General features: G+C 38.0%; 1 protein-coding gene across 4 annotated transcripts in view; it reads left to right on the forward strand.

The window, feature by feature from the left end:
- The window catches only part of LOC127452088 (collagen alpha-6(IV) chain-like), a 159,297-nt gene that overhangs the window by 1,280 nt on the left and 135,384 nt on the right, over positions 1–22,633 (forward strand). The window lies entirely within an intron of this gene.

A 22,633-nucleotide genomic window follows, 5' to 3' on the forward strand; every position in this document is an offset into this window, starting at 1 on the left:
GTACCATACCAACTTTGAGATTAACAGTTTACAATTGAACTTTTATGCAATATATCTGCACTTGAGGAAGACTCTTTTATATATGTACTGTATCAATTACCTTAAATGTAACTAGGGATGTCCCGATACCATTTTTGAGAATGAATGATTCTTTCTTTTCGGTACTCGCCGATACGATAACTTTTTTTTTTTTTTCTGAATTCCATATCAACAGTTTATTTACATTTTTTCATCAAAATGGTGTCTAATAAATGAATTAATCAAAACTTTAATCAAATGAAAATAAGAGCAATTAATTCTCAAGTTAATTTTATTATATACAGAACCTCACAGCACAATGCAAAATACAACATTGGAGATCTGCGTAACAGCATCACAGATGTGAGATATTGCTTAAAAATAATACAATGACTATTGATTTATTATTATTAGTAGTAGTAGTAGTACTACAGTGAATATTACATAACTATACTGTTTTCTGTCACACTTTTTTCCATTTAAATTAAGGTTTTATTATAGCAGAAGCTTTTATTTTGGAGTGAAGCCCTTTCTGTTTCTGTGTGGTTTTAACAGTAGTTTCTTACTTCCAGGAAAGCAAGTCACTACGTGACCCAGTGTGATAATTAAACTGCAAAAGGCTGCTGTTTAGTTAAATAAATATGTAGTCTGTATGTGCCTCATGCTACAAAGTGAATTAGCTCTCTGTTCACTGTCATCTGCTACGAACAGAGTACGCAGTGCTCATCACGGTGTTTTCCGCATATGAGCCAAGGAGCTTTAAAAGGTATGAGCAGCCGGTGTCAGCACAACACATTCTCTTTGAAGCGTGCATGCAAAATATATATTTATCTCAATAAATCATAGCCTTTGCAGTTTATTAATCTTACTAGGACATGACGTGATTTTAATTTGTGCGCTGAATGTTGATGTAATGGCATTCGTACGTCAAATGGTATTGGTTTTTGGTATCGGAGCATTTTAACAAGCATGAGTACAAGTAGATGAGAGTGGTAACGGACCAGATTCCGAAACTAGTATCTGTATCAGGACATCCCTACTTGTAACCTCACAAGTCACTACAGAGAAATCAGAGTTGAGCAAACAGAGTTGTAGTGCAGGTCAGTGGGGGAAATTTGGAGGTAATGAAGCATTTATTTAATAATTGTTCTGAATAAGCTGAGTGTGAATTCTAGACGAGGTGAATCATGAAAAGGTGTGTCTTGAGGCTTTATTTGAAAGTAATTGGTGATTTGGCTGTTCTGTATGAACAGTATGAGTTCATGTAGACCTGAACAGACAGGAATCCTGAAAGATAGGGAAGCTGGAAGTGTATGGTTGCACGCAGCATTGTAGACCAGAAACAGAGTCTTGAATTTAATTCTAGCAAATACTGGCAGCCAGTGTAGAGACTTGAGCATAAGCAAGACATTGCAAATTATCTAAAGGTTGAACACCCTTGGAAAGCTTTTTGATAGGCACAAGGAGATGTGAGGCAGATGCAGGTGGACTGACAAGTATTGGCAGTAGTCTAATCATGAAATAACTAGAGCATGGACAAAAGTACAGTAGTAGCCTAATTGATGGAGGGTTAAATTGGGTTTTGGATCCTAATGTTATGTTTTGTAATATGAAGTGGCAGGACTGGGCATACAGTTGAAGTCAGAAGTTTACATACACCTAAGCCAAATACATTTAAACGTTTTTCACAATTCCTGACATTTAATCGTAGAAAACATTCCCTGTCTTAGGTCAGTTAGGATCACTACTTTATTTTAAGAATGTGAAAGGTCAGAATAACAGTAGAGAGAATTATTTATTTCAGCTTTTAATTCTTTCATCACATTCCCAGTGCGTCAGAAGTGTACATACACTTTGTTAGTATTTGGTAGCATTGCCTTTAAATTGTTTAACTTGGGTCACATGTTTTGGGTAGCCTTCCACAAGTTTCTCACAATAAGTTGCTGGAATTTTGGCCCATTCCTCCAGACAGAACTGGTGTAACTGAGTCAGGTTTGTAGGTCTCCTTGCTCGCACAGGCTTTTTCAGTTCTGCCCACAAATTTTCTATCGGACTGAGGTCAGGGCTTTGTGATGGCCACTCCAATACCTTGACTTTGTTGTCCTTAAGCCATTTTGCCACAACTTTGGAGGTATGCTTGGGGTCATTGTCCATTTGGAAGACCCATTTGCGACCGAGCTTTAAATTCCTGTCTGATGTCTGGATATGTTGCTTCAGTATATCCACATAATTTTCCTTCCTCATGATGCCATCTATTTTGTGAAGTGCACCAGTCCCAACATTATGCTGCCACCCCCATGCTTCACAGTTGGGATGATGTTCTTCGGCTCACCCTTTTTCCTCCAAACATAACTGTGGCAGGGAGGAGGGCAGGGCCGGGTCGTGATGCTGCACACCCGGCCCCTAATCAGGCTAATCAAGCCCTCGAGAGGGATAAAGGTGACCGGAGGCGGCAGTCTGGGAGAGAGAGTTACGGCACCAGTGTAACAAAGTTCAATGGAAAGGAGGAGGTGAGAACCGGCTTGACAATATAAGTAATATTTTAATAAAACAAAAAGACACAAACATAAACACATACAGGGCAGCTGCCCGTAACTTTCTCTCTGCTGAACTGCCGCCTCCAGTCACCTTTATCCCTTGATTAGCCTGATTAGGGGCCGGATGTGCAGCATCACGACCCGGCCCCGCCCTCCTCCCTTCCACACTAACGATGTTCATTATGGCCAAAGTTCAATTTTTGTTTCATCAGACCAGAGGACATTTCTCCAAAAAGTACAATCTTTGTCCCCATGTGCACTTGCAAACTGTAGTCTGGCTTTTTTATGGTGGTTTTGGAGCAGTGGGTTCTTCCTTGCTGAGCAGCCTTTCAGGTTATGTCGATATAGGACTTGTTTTACTGTGGATATAGATACTTGTCTAAGTGTTTCCTCCAGCATCTTCACAAGGTACTTTGCTGTTGTTCTGGGATTGATTTACACTTTTCACACCAAACTACGTTCATCTCTAGGAGACAGAATGTGTCTCCTTCCCGAGCAGTATGATGGCTGCGTGGTCCCACGGTGTTTATACTTGCATACTATTGTTTGTACAGATGAACGTGGTACCTTCAACCATTTGGAAATTGCTCCCAAGGATGAACCAGACTTGTGGAGGTCCACAATTTTTTTTCTGAGGTCTTGGCTGATTTCTTTTGATTTTCCCATGATGTCAAGCAAAGAGGCACTGATTTTAAAGGTAGGCCTTAAAGGTGCTATATGTAATATTTGTATTGTACTAAATCATAAAATGACCATAATATGTCATTAGAGAATTAGGAAACATGCTAAGTTGAAATACTGGCTTCTCCGATAACAATGCTACAGCCAGTATATTCTACTTTGAAGTTTCCATTCCGGGCCGGAATTTATGTTTATGTTTTGGCCTGTGTGATCCCACCCACTGCCCTCTCACCAATAGTATTTCTACACCGCTGGGTTGCCAGATTTGAACAAGTTTGCAGGCTAACAACAGCCATGGAAGCCAGCAAACAAACTGGATCAGAGATAACAGATTCCACCCGACCTAAAAAGCCTCGCCAGCCGTCTAAAAACCACCATGACAGAGGTGTAGTAAAACAAGGATAAATATTGGAGATGCCTTTGAAAGGTGGAGACAGCTTAAAGCCCAGAAATCCTTTAAAACGGATGCTGAGTTGGATAATTTTCATGTCAACATTCTGGCAACCCGCATGAGCTTCGAATCTGGGGCGGGGCAGACAACTCTAATATTTTGAATTTGGACTGCAGTACCAGTTTCAAACGCTTGTTGTCAATCTTACATATAGCTCCTTTAAAATACATCCACAGGCACACTTCCTATCAGCTAATTGGCTAATTGCCTAAAGGCTTGACATCATTTTCTGGAATTTTCCAGGCTGCTTAAAGACACAGTTAACTTGGTATATGTCAACTTATGACCAACTGGATTTGTGATATAATCAATTAAAAGTGAAACAATCTGTCTGTAAACTGTTGTTGGAAAAATTACTCGTGTCATGCACAAAGTAGATGTCCTAAACAACTTGCCAAAACTATAGTTTGCTAATATGAAATCTGTGGAGTGATTAAAAAATTTGTTTTAATGACTTCAACCTAAGTGAATGTAAACATCTGACTTCAACTGTATGCTACAATGTGGTATAGAATGGAGGAGAAATTATGTTGTTTAGTATGGATGGTCTTGGCTATGTGGAAGAGGATGTCATCGGTGTTCAGATGAAGTTTGTGGTCTTTCAGTTTTAAAACTTTATCTTACTATTAGTGGCCTCGTTTACACCAGGGATGGGCAGTTTGTAAAAATTTTGTAGTCGAGAACTCTCACTCACAAAAAACAAGTAATCAATTACTTGTAAGTTCAAATTTAAGTTAAAAATAACAAATAAGACACGTACGTGAAATGTATTTTTGTTTTATTCACAAACATTACAACGGTTTCACAAACATTCACAAACGGTTTCAAAATAAGCTAACTTCAACAAGCTATGCTTTTCTTTTGGTAAAAACAAAGATTTTTAAAAAGAACATTTTAACTCTGTAGTTCCATACAATGCAAGTGAATGGTGGCCAGAACTTTGAAGGTCCAAAAAGCACATAAAGGCAGCGTAACAGTTTCCCATAAGACTCCAGTGGTTAAATCCATATCTTCAGAAGGGATATGATAGGTGTGGGTGAGGAACAGATCAATATTTATGTCCATTTTTGCTAGAAATTCTTCTCTGTGCCCAGTAGGGTGCATTTGCATGAAGAATGTGAATCACCAAAAACAAAAGAAGAAGAATGTGAAAGTTAAAGTGGAGATTGACTGAGCAGGAAGGAGAATTTATAGTAAAATGACTTAAATATTGATATGTTTCTCACCCACACCTAACATATTGCTTCTGAAGACATTGATTTAACCACTGCAGTTTATGGATTACTTTTATACTCAAAATGTTGGCACCCAATCACTTGCACTGTATGGACCTACAGAGCTGAAACATTCTTCTAAAAATCTTCATTTGTGTTCTACTGAAGAAAGAAAGTGAGTAAATGATGAGAGAATTTTTTTGGTGAACTATTCCTTTAAGCTCATTTGACAGCATTTGAGGCATAATATTAATTACTACAAAAATGTATAATGAATGATGACGATGTGATTTAAACATCTTTACAGCTTAAATAATACATGAGTTTTAATAGAAGAATTTATGTAAGTGCTTTTATAAAATTATAAGCTTCACGCTTATGCCTTTAAACCCTCCAAAAATTGGCCCATTCACTTCCATTGTTAGTGCCTCACTGTAACTTCGAAAATGAGTCAAAATATTTTTGTGTGGTAATCAACAATATGCCGCAAATGCTGTTGAATTGACCTTGTACCGAACCCAGAATATTCCTTTAACGCACATACGCATACTGGTTTGATAAGCTTCTGAGTTTCTCTTACCGCTTCGCATTTTCTTTCCACCATAAAAGCAGATCCTTGTCCATTGTATTACTCTAACAAGAACCCAATACCAGTATAGTAGAATTCAATGATTGCCACTTTTGGCTTTGCTGGAAACAAACAAGATGCCATCATATCTCCTTTTCTCAAGCCTTTCCTTCTAGAAGGTAACCGTCTGAATGCCAAAGTCTAGCGAGACTCGCATTTGCTGTTACTAAGATTAGGGTTAGGGCTAGATTTAGGGGTAGGGTGAAAGTAAGGGTTAAGTTTAGGGGTAGTGGTAGGTGTAGGGATTCTGTGGGACTGTGTGAATGGCACATGCGACTCTCATGAGACTTTCAGCATCCAGATAGTTACCTTCTAGTCTCGATCACGCCTTGATGACACATATCCACACAGTGTCCTCCAGAGAATGTAATTTTACAGTATAATTTAACATTGCCCACAGCAGGAAAATGCACAATGGAAAATCACTTTTCGATATTTGAATAGTGTTTTTAATAGTCGACTTGCTGGTGCAGAATGAGTACTCGATTAGACGATTAATCATGCACATCTCTAGTTTACACATGGTATTAAAGGGATAGTTCACCCAAAAATGAAAATTCTCTCATCAGTTACTCAGTACACATGCCATCCCAGATGTGTATGACTTTCTTTCTTCTGCTGAACACAAACAAATATTTTTAGAAGAATATTTCAGCTCTGTTTGTCCTTTCAATGCAACATTTAACATTTTGTGTCAGGTTATCTGATCACAAGTGGACATGCAGGTGTAAATAAGGTCCAAAACTGGAAATTCACACCATGCATCACCTTTGTCTTTCGGAGCATGTGCACAACACAGAGACCAATTGTTGTCTGATTAATGTGTATACATGCTGTATGAACCAGAGTTACAATCGTATTATCTCGGTTTGTTAGTCTGATGTCATAAAAATCGGAGAAGTATGACTTAATTTGGACTAAAGCTTTTACATGACATTTTATAAAGAGGAATTATTGTTTTAGGCCAGTTGAATTCGAAAATTTAAAGTGCATGTAAACGTATTAAGTGATCGATTTTAGCAGTTTAGTCTGATTTATGATTTTACTTATTACATATCTTATACTTATGTAATTTACATATGTAACATCATCTATTGACGAATGACTCAATTTACTTTAATCAGCATTTGTAATGTAGACATCATCTTTACTCAGTTAATTCGGACTTCGTACTTTGATTGTCCATGTTGCTGATCGGAATGCGCTCAGTATGTGTAATGCAAATTTCGTCATCAGCACAGTCTGTGCCGACTGTTAGCATGTGGCCCAGAGTTTCTCGACACTTGGACAGTCCTCGTATGTGCACTTCATTGGCTTTATTAAAAGAGTATCACTAAGCAGTCATAGTGCACCTGCGTCGAACACATTCGAATTCATTCAAGGTCAAATGAGTATTCTTTGAAAGGCTGAGCGCTCAACCGTGTGCGAGGCGATCTGGAATGCAGAAAAAAGAAGTATACCTGAGCCTTTAGATGGGGCTGGTAGAAGTCAGACCTCCAACATCATTCAGATAAGATCAGCAGGAATGAGGGGAGAAGAGATTAAAAGTCTTTGATGGGTTAAAGGCAGAGGTCGGGGCTTACGGGAGTGGTTTTACCATTCCTTTTTGCCTATAAGGAAGAGAATGTTATAAATGCTTAAGAGGGAATGGAGTATATAATTGCACACAGACGATGCAATAACTAGAGAAAAACTTCCTAATTAAATTGCACTTTACCTAGCCCATTAGCGCATTGTGTGCATGATTTCGCCAACCCAATTGGACCTAGACTTAGTGCATGTTTGCACCAAAATACCAAAAATTCATGCCCATACCCACTGACTTTGCGCTGAAGACATAGCACTCTTAAAACATTTTTTATTCAATTAAGCCTTATATTTTGTGAAACAGACAGGTGTTGTATCTGAGTTTACATGGTTTGGGAGCACTTTGCTTGACTTTCTACTTAGTGACGGAAGAGGTATACAGCCTTTTTGATGTGTTCTATAGCACAGCTTGAAAGAAACCACAGCAGCAATATTTGGATGATAGCTACCTCTTATACACCATATCCAGAGAGAGAGAGGGAAAGAGATGGAGAGAAAGATATAGAGTTAAAGGAGTTTATGTGGTCTAGAAAAACACGAATAAGTGTTAAAGCAATTTAGCTGTGGGCTTTGGTGCATGAGCACTTTGTAGATAGTTATATAGATAATGCTTCAGTATTTTAACTATGCCAAATGCAATGAATTCCAATAACAAGGTGCACATAGTGTAAGGCATTCCCCCACTGACCTGCACTAATGTTCTTTCAAAATTCCTGAAAGCTTTTGCCACAAAATAGGGCTGTATCAAGCATTTACTGCATTCATTTTTGTATTATTATTATTTTTTTAGGTGCACTGAACTGCTTAGTCTAGGTGTAGATTAAGGATTGGGATTAAAGTTGGGTCAATGTTAAGCATTATGTGTTGGTCCTATAAGAAAAAGAGTAGACAAAAATGCAGAATGAACAGAGCTCATCCTTATTTTTATTCACTTCTCAAACTTTCTCAAAGAAAAACCAAACTGTTGTGCTCTTTGTCTGAATATTTATCTTAGTGTTATCTCAAGGGACACCCATTGCTTCCTCCCCCATTACAAATTCCTGGGGTGCTTGGTAGAACTTGTTGAAAGTCCTCTTCCTTGCTGCAGGTGTCCCTTTCTAGAACATTCCTCCAGGTCAGACTAAGACACTTCATGATTGCTTTGTGATTTGTTAGTACCCCTCCCTGACTGAACCTACCCCTGGGCTCAAATTCTGAATGTCCCCTTCGTCATTTGAAAGCCTCAGTACCAGGAGGTAATGTTTATGGCCCTCTATTTGAAATAAGTTAAGTGGACTGAGACAGATAAGTTACTACAGCACTAATGGAGTTCTAAATGAAGGTTCAGGAGCTTGTCAATTTAGTCCTGTCAATCACAAGACAAGTGCAAATAAGCGGCTGCTTACCTCCACCACCCCAACTCCCCCTTCATTTTTAATCTAAACTTCAATTAAGTAGTCCAGGGGGAAACTAAGAGCTTGAGTCGAGCCTCATCCTCGAGCCCCTCTTTTATGGACAGCAAGCCAAATTTGTTTACCTTTACCAATCTGTTTACCATTTCCACTTCAAGGAAAAGGTGGACATCAGGGCCCCAGACTGAAAAAATGACTAAGGAGCCATTGGCTCCTAAACTGAAACATTTAGTTGCCACATCACAGAATTGCTCGATTTAGATTGTTGTTCAAAAACAAGATGGAAAGCCAAAGAAAAGACAGCCGATAGCTCACTAATTGGGTGTTTAATATATATACTGTATAGTTGAGTGCACAAATTTGCATGCCCCTTTTGTCTCATAAGTTTTCACACCCCTTTCAGAATTTATACAAATATAAGAAATAAAATATATGTTATTTTTATTTAGTACTGCCCTTCAGAATCTACTTCACAGTTATTTACATAAAGTATAATATGCATATAGTAGTGTGTGGCCTTCTTGAGCATCAGTGAATGTTTGCACCTTGTGTAATAGTTGTGTATGAGTCCCTCAATGGTCCTGAGTATCAGAAGCTGGATCTCACATCACAAATAAATAAATGACTAAATAAGCATTCAAACCAGCTCTTGTCGGGTGATTAATTATAAAGACCCGGTTTAAAAGAGTCATTTATTCACGAATCGGACATCATGGCTCGCGCTCTGTTTATTGTTGTGTGCAGCCAGCGAGATCATATCATCAACAGAAAGGGTGAAAAGCGGTGCGAGACACAATGGCACTCTAAAAATGTATTCGATAACTCACAAGATGATAACCACGGATGAAAGCACACATCCTGACTGTCGCCAATGGTGACTAGATTTTAAATTATTGTCGCAATTATTTATTTTTGGTCGCATTTGCGACCATTTTAGTCACAGTCTAGAGCCCTGGATATGCAAACTCGTGAATAGCTTTTAGGGCGTAATGGAAAAAGATGTTTCTCTGTTAGTTTTTGCTTTCTTTCTTTCTTTCTTTCTTTCGTTCTTTCTCCAGTGTAGGTTCATATCCACTCATGTTTCTTTCTTCTAATTCCTCTAATCCTGTTTTATTGTTCACTTTCATTGTTTACAGCTTTCATCCATCCATGTTCAATCTTCCTTTTCCTAGTCTAAACATAAGGATCTAATAGGGATGCCTTGTAGTTTACTTTCCAGGTGGCTGGAACGTTTTACTGCTTTGTCTTCTTTTGTGGAGATGAATAGCAGACGCTCATAGTGGTGTTTAACTTAAATAAGGAGTCGATCTATAGCCATATAGTGTACACTTAATGAAAAGCTTTGAAGAATATAATATCTGCATTTGTGTCTGTGCAAGCATGTGTGTGGGCTGGTTTGGGAGTAATGGGTCTTTTAATACTTCACGCAGTCACAGAGAATCTCCTGCCAGGCTCTTCTATAATGACCCGATGTCACAATCAGTAACAACATGAGTATAAATCATAGCACACCACCATGACAAGTTGAGTTGATAAGGAATATTTTAACTTAACACAGGTTCGAAAGACCTGCTTGTCCCCCACCATCTCCATTTCGGTCCTTCCCATGGTTACTACACATGCTCTTTTTTGCCTGCCCGTCCTTTTATTTATTTATTTATTTATTTATTTATTTATGTCTATGTCTCTTTCTCTCAGTATATTAATCTCCCTCTGTCTGCTACTAATATGTTTTTCATGTTAAACGTTCTACTGATTGAACACTTGAAAACTTTTCAAATTATGCAGTGCCACAATCCAGAAAAGTGTCACTAATCCTAATATTATAAATACCAGAGATGGGAGAGATTAAACCCTCAGAGGTGTTGACTGATGTCTCCTCCACAGCTGATTTTAGAGAGTGACAGGACTGAAGGCATGCCAGTAGGGCTGCACAATTAATGATAAAAATAATTGAGATTACAATTAAAACTGCCTCAATTAACGAATCGTGAAAAGTGTCAATTACAGCACTCATTTTAGATCTACTTCTGTTTTTTTGTCCAAGTGCAAGAATGCAATCACAAACCAGAAGTGTTTAAAATAGTCTATCGACAAATCAGTAAAGACAGTTAACCTAGAATTCTAGGATTTTTGTGTTGCTTACTTTCTGTGTGTAATTATACAAAATTTGAATATCTCTTGTTTTCCATGCAAATTCAAATAATTCATGAACGCAGTTCTCAGTTTGTGTAGCATAAATAATAATAATAATAAAAAAATAGCATGCATATATTCCACATAAAATAAGTATTTTAATGTAAATTCTATGAATCGAAATACTCTTTATTACAATATCAAGGGAAATAATCGACAATTATGATTTTTGTCATAATCATGCAGCCTTACATGCCAGTGACTTTTTTTTTTTTGTCTTGCAATCATCTACGCACATATGATGGACTTCTCTAAGACCCATGTTCAGTCATGTTCAAACCAAACAAAGGGTCAAAGTTTACACCAAGCGAACAGATTGAGAGAGTGTGGAGAGAGCATCTTAACATTCTTTCCTTCACTCATTGGTTTATCACACTTCTTTTTTTTAAAGAGGGATTAGAGGACATACGATTGTGCTAAAAAAAAAAAAAAATTTGGATTAACACTTTTGTATTGATTCATATATTAAACACAGAAAAACAAAACATATATACACAGAATCAATATTTAACCCTCACTGTTACCCTTCCCCCTCCCAATCCCCAACCCCACCCTGGCCCTCAACAACATCCCAGTGGTCATACATGATTATAGACACACACACACACACACACACACAATATATATATATATATATATATATATATATATATATATATATATATATATATATATATATATATAATCACACATATTAACAACTACACCTCTCTCTCCACTGCCCTCCAAAAATGCGAGATATCTGCCCCATTTCCCAAAAAAAGAGTTCAATTTCCCCAGTCTTCTAGATGACCCTTCTTCAAAAGCCGCCACACTCCCCATCTCCAAGCACCATTCCTGAAATGGGGGCTCTCCAGCCGACCTCCATCCCTTTGATTTTTTTTTTTTTTTTAAATGACTAGTGTTGCTTTGAAGTTGCTTAGGTGCTTTGAGTGTTTTTAGTGCACTGCTATGCGGTCTCTAGGGTGTTTTGGGTGGTTTCTAGAGCATTGTTTATAGCAATGGGCATTTTGGCCATTTTGTCTACTTGAGTACTTGGGGGGGGGGGCAATGACATGTACATAACTGTATATATAATAACATGTCTGACAAATGTCTTTGGCTGCTGAATTGCATCTTGTTGTTCCAGTGTATCATTTATTCATTATTATAGGCTGTTATAAAATAATCCGTTACAAAATGTACAAAAGATTGCATAATCAAAATATAATGCATCTTATTTTGTCATTATGTGAAGACTCGCTGCCCAACTCAATGAAAGAATGTGCACAACGCACGTCTGTCTGTTCATCCTTCAGGTTACCATAATAATCTTAGTAAGCGCGCACCAGGTTTTTTTGTGACTGTCTGAACCCTTTATTTTCATATTGCTTTTGGCTTAACAGGAGACGCCATAACCATTGCGTTTTTAATATGCGTGTTAAGTTAAAGTTCAGTTTTGTAGACGCTGCATTCTGTTTCATTTATCTGCGCTCTGTCTAGCTGTTTGAAACACTCGCAGCGCGTTGAGTCCACTGCCACACGCCTTGTGTGTGTGTGTCTCCCCAAGTGTTTGCTCCTGTGGGGAAAGCCATGATGCTCAGTATTATTGTTGCTGTGATGATTCATGAAGCGTTCCATTCAACTCAGAGAGTATGAATTGACCCCTTTCAACAGGGGAAAGTGCAACAGAATGACACATTGTGTCAGACTTCTAACTTGGAAACTCGTGCGGAAATCTTCAACTCCCATTTCGTCGAGATGCAGGTGTGTGTTACATCACCCAGGACAGGGAGGTTTACAGTCAGTGACAAACATTCACTTTTATTAAATAATATCCATTAACGAGTCAAAGTTTTTACATTAAATGATAATAAAACGTGTTTAATAAATGTTTTGCAGAGACAGGTGTTCAAAACACGGTTAATTACACTCTCTTTTGATTATCGTAATATTAGAATTGCAGCATCGTGTATCAGTTTGGTTGCTATGAGACATCTCTGACAATCATTGTACCCCTCAAAATCACAACATGATCAATCTAAAAAATAAGCTCCCTCTTTGGCACATTTGTGTTTAGTTGTCACGTAATTGTCACTGAGTTTCGAATTAAGTGAAAAGACACATCATGCTTGATCACCATCAATCATCGTTTTCATGATCGATCATTGCTGCCACGTCTGAGTACCTGAATACTCATGCCCATCCCAAGTTGCTAGGTGGTTGTAAGGGTGTTCTAGGTGGTTGTTAGGTGATTGCTGGCCCATATCAAAGGAACTCGCTCTCAAGTCAGTGTGGTACTGTGGTACCTAGATATACAGTAGCTTTGGTCGCTCTGTCAATGTATGTTCATGAGAACATTATCTGATTGTATTAGCACATCTTTCCTCAGTAAGCTGCACGATGTGCACAAACGAAGCGGGATGAGTTATAAACTAAAGTGTAATACTTGTTTAATACACATTGAAATACTTGTTTAACCCCTATGTTTTGTTCCTTTTTTACTTATTTTATTTTATTTATTTATTTTTTTTTTTACTTTATACAATTGGAATAAAATTCCTTGACTTTGTTAACAAATGGAATCTGAAAACAAACACACACACAAAAAATATATGTATTTACATTTTCTTTAAATGTTTTGGTTTTATTTTACATTGTTACACCTATTGTGTTCCCAAAAATACCGGATATTTGATTAGTCTACAAAATACAGAAATATTAAATGTTCAGGAGCATCCCAATCCTTTAGATGAGCAAATATGTGGTTGTGTGTTTATACACATAAAGTCCTCAGACACACACACACACACACACACACACACACACACACACACACACTATGTGTGTTGAGCACCCTTTTGTGCATCGTCTTTCCATGTACACTTTTGAGGAATATTTCAAGATCTACGTATAATATTATGTTGTGTTTGGGCTCATTTGAATCGGGATAGTCTTCTGTAAGTTACAATATGTTATATGTATGTTTCAGGAAATAATAAGGAAAAATGTGACAAAAAGACACTCCTGTTTATTATATTTATGTGTGTCAGTGGGAATTTCATACACTAATACTCACTGCAGTTTTGCCAATGTATGAAACTATTTTGTCTTTATCTTATTTATGTTTTTACCAACTCTGAATAGTTTTATTGTGATAACAAATCTGTACATTTTTGTTCTAATTTGTCAGCAAATTAAAGAGCATTATTTAAGAACTGGTAGGATCAGTTATTTGCATTGTAAGATTCTAAGCTTTAAAATGACACCTATTTTGTTTAGATCAAGCAAGTGGTTATTCATTTAGTACATAATTATTTTAATTTTATATTTTTTTCTGAAGGGGGTGACCCCTACTATAGGAGGGCGGGGCCGGGCACTGACTACACACGCCTGGCCCCAATCGGGCTAATCAGCCAAGGAGAGGGATAAATGCAGCTGGATGCGGCAGTTCGGGAGAGAGAGAGCCACACGCATATGCTGTGTGTGCATTTGTGTTTGTGTCTTTTTGTTTTATTAAATATTACTTTGTTCAGCCGCTTCCCACCTCCTCCTTGCCTATTTGAACCCTGTTACACTTAGGTATAAGCTCAGTTCAATGAATCCTATCATTAAATTATTATTATTATTTTAAATATGTTCAAAAAAGAAATTCATTATTACTGTCATAATTACATAATTACAAGAAGTTGAAAAAAGATCTAATGCAGTATCTTGGGATAATACGGTATATGCAATATGAGAGATTTATTGACAATCTTAGTAAGCCAGTCATTTTTGACTGGGAACACAAAAGGTGTTAGCACAAACGAACACAACCACAAGAGTTAATTCTCCATGAATTTCCTAATTCCAAGTATGAGCATTAGTAATAGTGATGTTTGCCTCTGCAAGCAAGAAAGAAAAAAAAGAATGAATGAGACATAAAGAGAATACAAATTTACAATGATGAGCAAAAAAAATCAATTCTGACATGCCAAACGCATTTAGAAACCTAGAAATGACAGATGAAAGACGGACTGATGAAAAAAAAAAACTATAAATTCTATTGAGGGCTTTAGAGAAGGTTTGCAAGTCTGAGATTGGGCCCCCCATTGTACAGTAGTAACATACAGATAGGTTTATGTGTATGTTGTTTTAGTTCATTTTACATGCCTTCTTACACTGTTGACATGTCACTGTAGCCTTGAGCTGTATTTATTCTTTGCTTGAAAATGGATCAGTGCCTTTTGCTTTCTGTTCTTTCATTTGTTGTTGCTTGGCTTGCTTTTACTCATTCTTTCAATTCCTTCATGTACCCCACCCTTCTCTGGAATCGGTGAAACCCTCACCAAGAATTTAGCCCCTTGGGCAAAGCCCCCAAGCACACACTTATTGACCTAAGTCAAGGTAGACACCATATTTAATTTGATGCAAATGAAAACTACAGTGCGTTCAAAGGCTTGTACTCTTGTGTACCTAATTACAGTTGTTAAGTGTGTGAAACATTGAAATACAGTGGTGTGAAAAAGTGTTTGCCCCCTTCTTGATTTCTTATTTTTTTGCATGTTTGTCACACTTAAATGTTTCAGATCATCAAACAAGTTTAAATATTAGTCAAAGATAACACAAGTAAACACAAAATGCAGTTTTTAAATGAAGGTTGTTATTATTAAGGGAAAACAAAATCCAAACATACATGGCCCTGTGTGAAAAAGTGTTTGCCCCACCTGTTAAAACATAACTTAACTGTGGTTTATCACACCTGAGTTCAATTTCTCTAGCCACACCCAGGCCTGATTACTGCCACACCTGTTCTCAATCAAGAAATCACTTAAATAGGACCTGCCTGACAAAATGAAGTAGACCAAAAGATCATCAAAATCTAGACATCATGCCGAGGTCCAAAGAAATTCAGGAACAAATGAGAAAGAAAGTAATTGAGATCTATCAGTCTGGAAAAGGTTATAAAGCCATTTCTAAAGCTTTGGGACTCCAGAGAACCACAGTGAGAGCCATTATCCACAAATGGTGAAAACATGGAACAGTGGTGAACCTTTCCAGGAGTGGCCGGCTGACCAAAATTACCCCAAGAGCGCAGTGACGACTCATCCAAGAGGTCACAAAAGACCCCACAACAACATCCAAAGAACTGCAGGCCTCACTTGCCTCAGTTAAGGTCAGTGTTCATGACTCCACCATAAGAAAGAGACTGGGCAAAAATGGCCTGCATGGCAGAGTTCCAAGACGAAAACCACTGCTGAGCAAAAAGAACATTAAGGCTCGTCTCATTTTTGCCAGAAAACATCTTGATGATCCCCAAGACTTTTGGGAAAATACTCTGTGGACTGACGAGACAAAAGTTGAACTTTTTGGAAGGTGTGTGTCCCATTACATCTGGCGTAAAAGTAACACCGCATTGCAGAAAAAGAACATCATACCAACAGTAAAATATGGTGGTGGTAGTGTGATGGTCTGGGGCTGTTTTGCTGCTTCAGGACCTGGAAGACTTGCTGTGATAAATGGAACCATGAATTCTGCTGTCTACCAAAAAATCCTGAAGGAGAATGTCCGGCCATCTGTTCGTGACCTCAAGCTGAAGCGAACTTGGGTTCTGCAGCAGGACAATGATCCAAAACACACCAGCAAGTCCACTTCTGAATGGCTGAAGAAAAACAAAATGAAGACTTTGGAGTGGCCTAGTCAAAGTCCTGACCTGAATCCTATTGAGATGCTGTGGCATGACCTTAAAAAGGCAGTTCATGCTCGAAAACCCTCCAGTGTGGCTGAATTACAACAATTCTGCAAAGATGAGTGGGCCAAAATTCCTCCACAGCGCTGTAAAAGGCTCATTGCAAGTTATCGCAAATGCTTGATTGCAGTTGTTGCTGCTAAGGGTGGCCCAACCAGTTATTAGGTTTAGGGGGCAATCACTTTTTCACACAGGGCCATGTAGGTTTGGATTTTGTTTTCCCTTAATAATAACAACCTTCATTTAAAAACTGCATTTTGTGTTTACTTGTGTTATCTTTGACTAATATTTAAACTTGTTTGATGATCTGAAACATTTAAGTGTGACAAACATGCAAAAAAATAAGAAATCAGGAAGGGGGCAAACACTTTTTCACACCACTGTACATCTTTAAAAAAAATTCCACTAGTCAAAAAACTCCATGGGTTGTGACAATTAGATGTGACCTTGGATGTTTAGATAGTAAAAGCCATTGAACGGACTGTGCACCTATTAAATATTCCCCACAGCCTTTTTTTTTTTTCTATTTTTTTCTCATTTGCATGAAATTAAATATGGCATCTACCTGACCAGATAAATTTACCAGTTCTGTGAGAGAGTCTGATATAGAAATGGATAAATGTAAATATACACTCATTGAGCACTTTATTCATGTGATTATCTAATAAGCCAATTGTGTGGCAGCTGTGCATTGCATAAAATCAGGTCAGGAGCTTCAGTTAATGTTCACATCAACCATCAGAATGGGGGAAAAAATGTGATCTCAGTGATTTCGACTGTGGCATTATTGTTGGTGCCAGATGGGCTGGTTTGAATATTTCTGTAACTGCTGATCTCCTGGGATTTTCAAGCACAACAGTCTCTAAAGTTTACTCAGAATGGTGCCAAAAACAAAAAACATACAGTGAGCGGCAGTTCTGCGGACGGAAACACCTTGTTGATGAGAGAGATCAACGGAGAATGGCCAGACTGGTTCGAGCTTACAGAAAGGCTACGGTAACTCAGATAACCACTCTGTACAATTTTAGTGAGCAGAATAGCATCTCAGAATGCACAACACGTCGAACCTTAAGGCAGATGGGCTACAACAGCAGAAGACCATGTTGGGCACTTTATTTGGACCATAGTGTTCCTAATAAAGTGCTCACTGTGTGTATATTTACATTAGGGTGGAATGGTCCAGAACGGTGTTCCGGCACCTCCGATTCAGAAAAGAAAAAAAAAATTGGTTGTTCGTTCATCACTTTATTCTATTTTCTGCAGGCAGGCTCCAAATTATTATTATTTTTTTTAAATGTATGCATTCTGTCTCCATTTAGTGAGGATGTTTGCTTGAAATCACCGTAAAAGTTTTTTAAAGGTAATTATTACATAAGCATTATGCTTCCGTCTAGTCTGTGTCAGAACCTGGTCCGCTATATTCGTCTCGAGCGGCACACTTTTAAAGGGATGCGTCGCACACACACTCCATTGCCTAGATCGCAAATTAATATGCAAACAGTGCTCCAAGTGGGAAGAAATGTGTGGTGGCAGCGAGGTTTTAGGGTTACCCCTCTACAAAAATACCAATTTAACCCCTGACTAACACAAATTATTTACAGTAATCATATGTATTGTCAGTGAGTAAGCAAGTAAATATTGCATTTAAAGGGTGTAAAACCAACACTGCACCTGTGTATGCATCCTGAAGTTGCTTGGTGCTTTGGTATAAGAAAGCCTGTTATTGAAATCCCATCTGTGTTTGGAGTATCCACCCCCCTACAGGACTACATCATCCTTTCTTTCCTGTTTTACTTTTACCACTTCTATTGTACAATATGTCTTTCATTAATTCCTCTTTCATTCATTACTTATGAAGTGCCCAGCTCGTCTAAGCTTTGTTTGAGCATGATCCGTCTACAGCAGCTTTGTAAGAGCACTAGAAAGACACCAGCATAAAATGTGAGGTGGAATATGATCATGATAGATATTTTCAAAACATTCTTTTGAAATTTATTTCAATTCAGCTTTTCTTCATTTATTCATCTGTTAATCTAAAGGATTATTTTTGAAGTTGATGATGCCTGTTTTTGGTTTTTTACCGATATGTATAATCCAGCGTAGCCTAAATCTCTCATTTCATACTAAACATAAGTGTGGATGCTATTCTAATTACTTTAATTGGTCTTCCTTTATTTTTGTTTCTTCTTTCTGCTGATAATAGGGCTTTGATCCTTTCTCTGTTATTCTTGTTCGGTCTTTAACCTCCCTTGTTTGTCAACAGAGCTCATTTGACCCACAAATTTAATTTAGTTGTTAGTTTTCTCTTATTCTTATTCTGTGGTGCAGAAGAAGAAAGAACTATATTTTTACATTTTCTGTAGAAACTCACATTTTCATTTTCAGCGAGATCAGTCTGTTTTGGACTTTTATGTGCAACATAAACAATACTTTTTCTCCATGTGAGTGTTTCTCCAGTTTCTGTTAAAATTTTCATCTAATATTTTCGGCCGAAAACCGAAAAATTTACATTTTTGCCAATTTCAACTGGACATTTTCGGTGGCTTAAATTTCGGTGCATCCCTATTTTATACTTATGGTTTGGGGTTTGTCAAATACTTATAACCCAAAGTATACTTTGTTTTTGACGCTCAACTTTTCAAAGTATACTCCATTTAACTGTGCACGCATACACGGGATTGATGCATGCAAGCTTTGACTACAATAAGATACTGGACTATTTCTTTTCAGGAGTTTAGACCCATAAAGATAGTCCTTCAGACACAAGTTATACAAATGCAGGTATCTCCTGACCTCCTCACACAAGCGCTCTTGACGTGCACATCTCCTGTTGATGTTTCCACCTTTGCCTCCTGTTATTTACCAGTGATCTTGCAATTCTTCATGAAAACAACAGCTCAATTTTAAGTTTTGCCATCTTGTGGACCCACTCATTTATGCAAATAATTCCAGCATGCACATATTGCGCGTTTGGAGTATTCAGAAAAATAAGGTTAGAAAAATCGGGCCGCACACGTTACAGTGCTTAGGACTAAATTTCCGCCACGCTTGCTGATGCCTAGCATTCACGTATTCCCGAAGTAAACTTTGGGTTTAACTCAAGGATTAGCATTAATAATAGTGATGCCTTAGCAAGCACCACTAAATAGCACAAGCAGCAGTGTGTGATTATGTATACTGTAGGAATAAATTTTAGTCTACAGTAGCATAGCACAGCACATCACAGCACAGCACGGTCAAGTGCTATCATGTGTAAAGCATCAAAAGTATGTTTGTCATGTTATAGATAAATTAGAGCTCATTTTAGTGGTAATATATATAGTATGGCTGTAATCAGTTGGAGTTTCAGTGCACTTCATCACTCTTCCAGAGCTAAGTCCCCAGAGCTAGACATTCCCATGATGGCATTCCCAAATCCGTGACTGGGGCAGGTCCCAGCTTAGTCTCCAACCGTTGGCTAAGCAGCTGAACCCCCTCACCTGCACAACCTGCCCCAACCCCCTGCATAAAAGAGTATGCACACCCGTCGCCTCGGAGTGTGCACTCAGACTTTCTTCTTACTGTTTCTCTCTCAAAGGTGTATAATATCTCTCCTATTCCTTCCACCAGAGAGAGACTGCCATTTACTTACTATTTGTTTGTCCCACTTTGCAGCCCCTCTGTCCTGTCTACAAAGATGAATGAATGTACCTCATCACTCTCTCCATGACCTTTTTAACATATCTGTCTCACCTGTCTGTTCCTGCCTAACTCCTCTAGGGCAGATTTAAGGCAGATCTTGAAGGCTTTTTCTTTAGTCCTTCAGCCTGTAAAAGACAATGACAGTGTACTATTCATCAGTCATAATAACATGGTGGGATATTCACACTGGGGGAGTGGAAAGAATGAAAGAGAAAGAAAGGGAGTGAATAGCTTGTGGTGGTCTTCGCAGTTAAGGTTTGTATCTGTTAATGGTTTGTGTACCAAGGGTAATGTTTTGGGTTCTTTTAGAAATGGTTCGGTGGGTTAGGGTTTTAATTTTGTGTGAGTTTGTCAGCTCATTTGTTGGGTAAGATTCAGATACAACCAAGTTATTATGTTTCATAATGTTTTACAACCAAATGTGGTCTTTAGATGACTGAGACTAGTACCTCTTTGGTAAAGGAGATCTCCACTTTGCAGGTTCAAGACCAGGTCACAGCACAGGAAATATTGGATTGATCTCTTCAGTGATACTTAGGTACTGTCCTTCAAAAAGTAGGCTATTTAGACACTTAAGCCCAACTTCTTAATGTATGAATTTCATTCCATTAAGTTACAAAATGTCATTGTTAAATTATGCAGTTACTTTTAACCAATTGGCCTCAGGGTCATTTTAGTGGCTGTATGAATTTAGTTCCCCTCAAATTCACACAGACACCCTAGCAGGGTAACCACAGGTGTAGTTCATCACATTAACTATGGGCATGTTCCACTAAGTTTGACAACCAGGAACTATCCAAATACTATCTGTCCTAGTTTTGAACAGTACAGCATAAAAAGCAGCTTTTTCACCACTGTTTACCGAGCATAGGGCTGTTACAGAGACAGGTGTGATATTTATTGGTACCTTTTTCAATTATGTCTGACTGTTAATAAAGACGTTTTCTGTATGTCATTTAAAGGTGCAATATGTAAAAATGTTCATGTAATATTTGCCTTTTTTTTTGCCAATGTGTGAATGGCTTGTAACACAACTTAAAAAATGAGCCCTTCCCGGACTTCCTAGGTTGCCTATTAATGCCTGTAGACTGATTTTCATGTGAAGGGTGTGGGTCGGTTTTGCCGGGAAAATCCAAAGGATGTGATGTTTGTGCATGCTCCTGAGAGCCTTGCCTCAGTAATAGCTTCTCTTCCGCTATTCAACAGCGTCAACAGACAGTCTGTAACACTAGGTAATGTTATCTTAGAGATGGAATCCAGCAAACGTCCGGCTCCCAGCACAACACCGACTCCTACACAAACTCAGAGTAAGCCAAAAAAAAAAAAAAAAAAAGAAAACATTTGTCTACTGAATCCCATCTGGCTAAGCGGGAACGTGATTGTGGTCGCGTGAAAACTAGAGTGAACATCGGCAGGGCATTTGATTCCTGGAGGGACCTACGTTCGTTTTTGGGGATCAAAACCAGTTTTGGGGATCAATACCGACCCTGAATTGGCGTTCTTCTTATTGGACAGGTAAATGTACATAACTGCAAAGCATGTGAAATATAGTGCCATAAGGATTGATATGTGTAATTTGATCTAACTTGATCTTGCCTGCTAAGGCTGACGAATTGCATGCTACCTAGCTTCGTAACTTTCAAATAAATTCAATGATCTTCTCTTTATACTATAAGTCAGGCATACAGGATAAATTTAAGCAAATACGCTGGTTTCTTGGTTGTAGTACAATGTATGACATACAAAACATACAATAGTGCAACATAACAGTGCAGTGCAACAGTAAACTGTCTGGTATAGTTTGGTAGTATGTAGCTGTATGTGTATATCAGTATGCTATGTTAGCTGATAAGTAGTTTTAGTTTAGTCTCAAAGTTTGTAGTAAAACAATCATAACTGTGTAATTTTAATTACGCTACCTCATCTGTCAGCATGATGCCAGTGAATCACGTTCAGTCTCTTTGTATGTTATGTCATTGTTTTGGCCGATGCTCGCGCACTCGCATCCCTATGGAGTGTGTGCACGAGCACGAGCAAAAGGTAGCTGGCTGCAGTTCACTTAACGGCCACAGGTGTCATTAATAACAAGGGTTTCTGAATCTTACATACTGCACCTTTAATAAAAAATAAAATAAAAAAAAAAAACACTTACAGCACTTTTAAATCCTGGACCTCTTTGGGAGATTTTGAGTAATAGGCATCAACTAAGTTTTTTATTTAATTTTTAGACAACGTACATATTGTCCTATGGTATCTTAGTGCAGTAAAACATAAGCTGTAATATTTCATTTACAGTTTCTTTAAGCATTTTTATATTTAAAAATATAATTGGCTAAGCAAAACTCAACCAGCAAACTGAGTCATACCAAAGTCTTTCTAGCAAGTCAGTCCACTGTTGGCCATCTTTGGAATGCTCCCGGGAGACTATTTCCAGTCATGACAGAGCAGCTCCTATCTGCTTGAATGGGGGAACACCGAAATCTAAAAAAACAGTCAGTCAAGATTATGATCAAAGAACATATTTCAAACCAGCAGTGAA

Source organism: Myxocyprinus asiaticus, chromosome 2, assembly GCF_019703515.2.
Source record: "Myxocyprinus asiaticus isolate MX2 ecotype Aquarium Trade chromosome 2, UBuf_Myxa_2, whole genome shotgun sequence".
NCBI lineage: Eukaryota > Metazoa > Chordata > Actinopteri > Cypriniformes > Catostomidae > Myxocyprinus > Myxocyprinus asiaticus.